This window comes from Salvia miltiorrhiza, chromosome 6, assembly GCF_028751815.1.
Source record: "Salvia miltiorrhiza cultivar Shanhuang (shh) chromosome 6, IMPLAD_Smil_shh, whole genome shotgun sequence".
Taxonomy (NCBI): Eukaryota; Viridiplantae; Streptophyta; class Magnoliopsida; order Lamiales; family Lamiaceae; genus Salvia; species Salvia miltiorrhiza.
In genome coordinates this window covers 25302764-25308763 of record NC_080392.1, presented here as the reverse complement: position 1 = coordinate 25308763, position 6000 = coordinate 25302764, and positions in this window count along the sequence as shown.

Genomic DNA, 6000 nt, shown 5'->3' with positions numbered 1-6000 from the left:
ACTAATAGATAAAAATAAAATTTCTTGAATTATAAAAGTTTAAACCAATTTAAAATCAACTTGTCAAAACTAAAGTAGTAATATGAAATAAAATGATAAACTAAAACGTAACATGTTTCAACTTAAATTTCTATGGAAATACTAAATCTCTAGTCATTCTCGACTTCCATGGCCACCTCGACTCTAATACTGCAAAACTGAAAAGATAAGGGGTGAGCATATTGAAAATATACTCAGTGAGGAACATAACAAAATATTCATATATGTCACATATATAATTAAATCACATTATCATACTTGCAAACATACGCCAAGAGACTAGAGCCCCTTGACAAACATATCATAGTTTGAGTCGATGGCTTAAGTCCCATGACCAAACACATACATAAATCAATGGCTTAGGTCCCATGATCGATCAATGGCTTAGGTCCCATGATCACACATAACATAGATCAATGGCTTAGGTCCCATGATCACACATAACAACATAGATCATGGCTTAGGTCCCATGATCACACATAACAACATAGATCAATGGCTTAGGTCCCATGATCACACATAACATAGATCAATGGCTTAGGTCCCATGATCGCACATAATATAGATCAATGGCTTAGGTCCCATGATCGCACATAACATCATAGTCATAAGATGCACGTAAACAAGTAATCAAACGCGATAATAAAAACATATATAACCATATGAATAAGCGTAAAATCCCTCACCTTAATATCGAAACTTATAAATTCAATCAAAAATCCGGAACGAGGTCTTAATAGCGCCGCACCAGAAGAATTCGTCAAAATCGCAGCTGAACAGACCAGTCAGCTTCAAGCCTTCTTTTGAAGCCTCAAATGTCCTCAAATCGTATTTTGCCCAGAAATACGACTTCTTCGTCTTCGAGAAAGCTTTCCGTGGCCACCTGTGTCACTTGAATCGGAGTACTGTGGAGGAAGTTATGGCCGTTCTCCCGAAACTGCCAGAACTTGATTTCCTGCGAAAATCTGACTCCACACGTTTCTGGCCCTCTCTGCTTTCTAAAACCCTAATCAATTAGTGTGTCCCCCTCTTTTAGGGTTTGAAAATAGATCCCATATTTATACTAGTTTTAAAGAGTTCTAGTTCTAATAGGAAAACAAAAATAATACTAATAAGAATAATAATAATAATAATAATAGTCTAGATAAAATTAATGGTGCATATCTATATGTATCATGTAATTATTTAAAAAAATAAGCTATACAAGAAAATACTATTAATTAAACTTATAAAATAAATCTAAATTATCGTGGTGTTACAACCTACCCCACTTAAAATAATTTCGTCCTCGAAATTCTAGTCACGATTCTTGAGCCATATAATCTAGTTCTATGGTGAGGTAACTTCATCCTTCGCACGTGTTCCACGAACCCGTAGTCGCTACTCCATGTATAGCAGTCGTACACCGATTGCAGCCTCCTAATCCTTTCGTATCTCTCGCATTGTACACGCAAGAATTCACAACGTTCACTTAATCTTTCATATTCTTCGCGCAATTTCTCAATTCGTGCTTGTAGGGTGACTTGAGCTCTAGTGGGAGTTTGACGTGTCCGTGCCATCTAACGATTTCACAATTTCAACTATTTCTAACGAAGCTAAACATAATAGTACTAGAACATAAAAGCATCATAAACTATGTCATGTACAACATCATAACGGTCATATACTTAAACAATTTAAACACATACCTTGGAGTCGACGCAGCACATGAGTTTCGAATGACTAGGCTTATTAAACCTTTTAAGCTTACTTAAACCTTTTTGAAAGCAAAACATTTTTTTTAAAGCACGAGTCTACAGGAACGTAGACCTGCTCTGATACCACTATGTAACACCCCAATTTTCATAAACTTTTCAATATAAAATCTTTGAAAACTAATAGATAAAAATAAAATTTCTTGAATTATAAAAGTTTAAACCAATTTAAAATCAACTTGTCAAAACTAAAGTAGTAACATGAAATAAAATGATAAACTAAAAAGTACATGTTTCAACTTAAATTTATATGGAAATACTAAATCTCTAGTCATTCTCAACTTCCATGGCCACCTCGACTCTAATACTGCAAAACTGAGAAGATAAGGGGTGACCATATTGAAAATATACTCAGTGAGGAACATAACAAAATATTCATATATGTCACATATATAATTAAATCACATTATCATACTTGCAAACATACGCCAAGAGACTAGAGCCCCTTGACAAACATATCATAGTTTGAGTCGATGGCTTAAGTCCCATGACCAAACACATACATAGATCAATGGCTTAGGTCCCATGATCGATCAATGGCTTAGGTCCCATGATCACACATAACGTCATAGATCAATGGCTTAGGTCCCATGATCGCACATAACAACATAGATCAATGGCTTAGGTCCCATGATCGCACATAACAACATAGATCAATGTCTTAGGTCCCATGATCACACATAACAACATAGTCATAAGATGCACGTAAATAAGTAGTCAAACGCGATAATAAAAACATATATAACCATATGAATAAGCGTAAAATCCCTCACCTTAATGTCGAAACAAAACAAAACCGGAAAGAAGGTCTTAATAGCGCCGCACCAGAAGAATTCGTCAAAATCGCAGCTGAACAGACCAGTGAGCTTCAAGCCTTCGTTTGAAGCCTCAAACGTCCTCAAATCGTATTTTGCCCAGAAATACGACTTCTTCGTCTTCGAGAGAGCTTTCCGTGGCCGCCTGTTTCGCTTGAATCGGAGTTCTGTGGAGGAAGTTATGGCCGTTCTCCTGAAACTGCCAGAACTTGATTTCCTGCGAAAATCTGACTCCACACGTTTCTGGCCCTCTCTGCTCTCTAAAACCCTAATTAATTAGTGTGTCCGTCTCTTTTAGGGTTTGAAAATGGATCCCATATTTATACTAGTTTCTAAAGAGCTTTTGATAAATATAAAAAAATTATTTTCTATGTATATCTCCTACTAAGATAAAGAATAAAGATGATAAAAGGAGTTCTAATTCTAATAGGAATCATTAATAATAATAATAATAATAATAATAATAATAAGCTATACAAGAAAATACCATTAATTAAACTTATAAAATAAATCTAAGTTATCGGGGGGTTACAACCTTCCCCACTTAAAATAATTTCGTCCTCGAAATTCTAGTCACGATTCTTGAGCCATATAATCTAATTCTATGGTGAGGTAACTTCATCCTTCGCACGTGTTCCACGAACCCGTAGTCGCTACTCCATGTATAGCAGTCGTACACCGATTGCAGCCTCCTAATCCTTTCGTATCTCTCGCATTGTACACGCAAGAATTCACAACGTTCACTTAATCTTTCATATTCTTCGCGCAATTTCTCAATTCGTGCTTGTAGGGTAACTTGAGCTCTAGTGGGAGTTTGACGTGTCCGTGCCATCTAACAATTTCACAATTTCAACTATTTCTAACTAAGCTAAACATAATAGTACTAGAACATAAAGGCATCATAAAAAAAAGTCATGTAAAACATCATAACGGCCATATACTTAAACAATTTAAACACATACCTTGGAGTCGATGCAGCACATGAGTTTCGAATGACTAGGCTTATTTAACCCTTTAAGCTTACTTAAACCTTTTTAAAAGCAAAACAATTTTTTTTTAAAGCACGAGTCTACAGGAACGTAGACCCGCTCTGATACCACTATGTAACACCCCAATTTTCATAAACTTTTCAATATAAAATCTTTGAAAACTAATATATAAAAATAAAATTTCTTGAATTATAAAAGTTTAAACCAATTTAAAATCAACTTGTCAAAACTAAAGTAGTAACATGAAATAAAATGATAAACTAAAAAGTAACATGTTTCAACTTAAATTTCTATGGAAATACTAAATCTCTAGTCATTCTCGACTTCCATGGCCACCTCGACTCTAAAACTGCAAAACTGAAAAGATAAGGGGTGAGCATATTGAAAATATACTCAGTGAGGAACATAACAAAATATTCTTATATGTCACATATATAATTAAATCACATTATCATACTTGCAAACATACGCCAAGAGACTAGAGCCCCTTGACAAACATAATCATAGTTTGAGTCGATGGCTTAAGTCCCATGACCAAACACATACATAAATCAATGGCTTAGGTCCCATGATCGATCAATGGCTTAGGTCCCATGATCACACATAACATAGATCAATGGCTTAGGTCCCATGATCACACATAACAACATAGATCATGGCTTAGGTCTCATGATCACACATAACAACATAGATCAATGGCTTAGGTCACATAATGATCACACATAACATAGATCAATGGCTTAGGTCCCATGATCGTACATAACATAGATCAATGACTTAGGTCCCATGATCGCACATAATATAGATCAATGGCTTAAGTCCCATGATCGCACATAACATCATAGTCATAAGATGCACGTAAACAAGTAATCAAACGCGATAATAAAAACATATATAACCATATGAATAAGCGTAAAATCCCTCACCTTAATATCGCAACTTATAAATTCAATCAAAAATCCGGAACGAGGTCTTAATAGCGCCGCACCAGAAGAATTCGTCAAAATCGCAGCTGAACAGACTAGTCAGCTTCAAGCCTTCGTTTGAAGCCTCAAACGTCCTCAAATCGTAATTTGCCCGGAAATACGACTTCTTCGTCTTCGAGAAAGCTTTCCGTGGCCACCTGTTTCACTTGAATCGGAGTTCTGTGGAGGAAGTTATGGCCGTTCTCCCGAAACTGCCAGAACTTGATTTCCTGCGAAAATCTGACTCCACACGTTTCTGGCCCTCTCTGCTTTCTAAAACCCTAATTAATTAGCGTGTCCCCCTCTTTTAGGGTTTGAAAATAGATCCCATATTTATACTAGTTTTTAAAGAGTTCTAGTTCTAATAGGAAACAAAAATAATAATAATAATAATAATAATAATAATAATAATAATAATAATAATAATAATAATAATAATAATAGTCTAGATAAAATTAATGGTGCATATCTATATGTATCATGTAATTATTTAAAAAAATAAGCTATACAAGAAAATACTATTAATTAAACTTATAAAATAAATCTAAATTATCGGGGTGTTACAATTCACAATTGAACTGAAACAGTAAATTCACAACTGAACTGAACTGAAACCTTAAACCTAAGCCCTAGTTGTGAATTATTACGATTGTGAATTCACAACTGAATTGAACTGAAACACTAAACCCTAAACCTAAACCCTAGTTGTGAATTATTACGATTGTGAATTCACAACTGAACTGAACTGAACTGAAACACTAAACCCTAAACATAAACCCTAGTTGTGAATTCACAACTAAACTGAACTGAAACCCTAAACCCTAAACCATAAACCTAAACCCTAGTTGTGAATTATTACGATTGTGAATTCACAACTGAACTGAAACAGTAAATTCACAAATGAACTTAATCAGTAAATTCACAATTGAACTGAACTGAAACCTTAAACTCTAAACCCTAAATCCTAAACCTAAACCCTAATTGTGAATTATTATGATTGTGAATTCACAACTGAACTGAAACAGTAAATTCACGACTGAATTGAACTGAAACCGTAAACCCTAGTTGTGAACCCTAAACCCTAAACCCTAAAATTTAATTTACAATCAGAATTTTTTGGTTGTGAATTCGACTGGGTGTGAATTCACAACCATAATATAATTCACACCAGAATTTTTTGGTTGTGAGTTCACAACCAATCGAATTCACAATTAGAATTTATTTCGGTTGTGAATTCAAGTAGTTGTGAATTTGAATTTTTAAAGTTTGAATTCACAACTAAAACTAGAATTTATTTTGGTTGTGAATTCGAGTTTTAGTTGTGAATTCATAGATCTGGTTGTGAATTCAAGAATATTAAGTTGTGAATTCATCGAGCTGGTTGTGAATTAAAGAACATTAAGTTGTGAATTCATAAATCTAGTTGTGAATTTGAGAA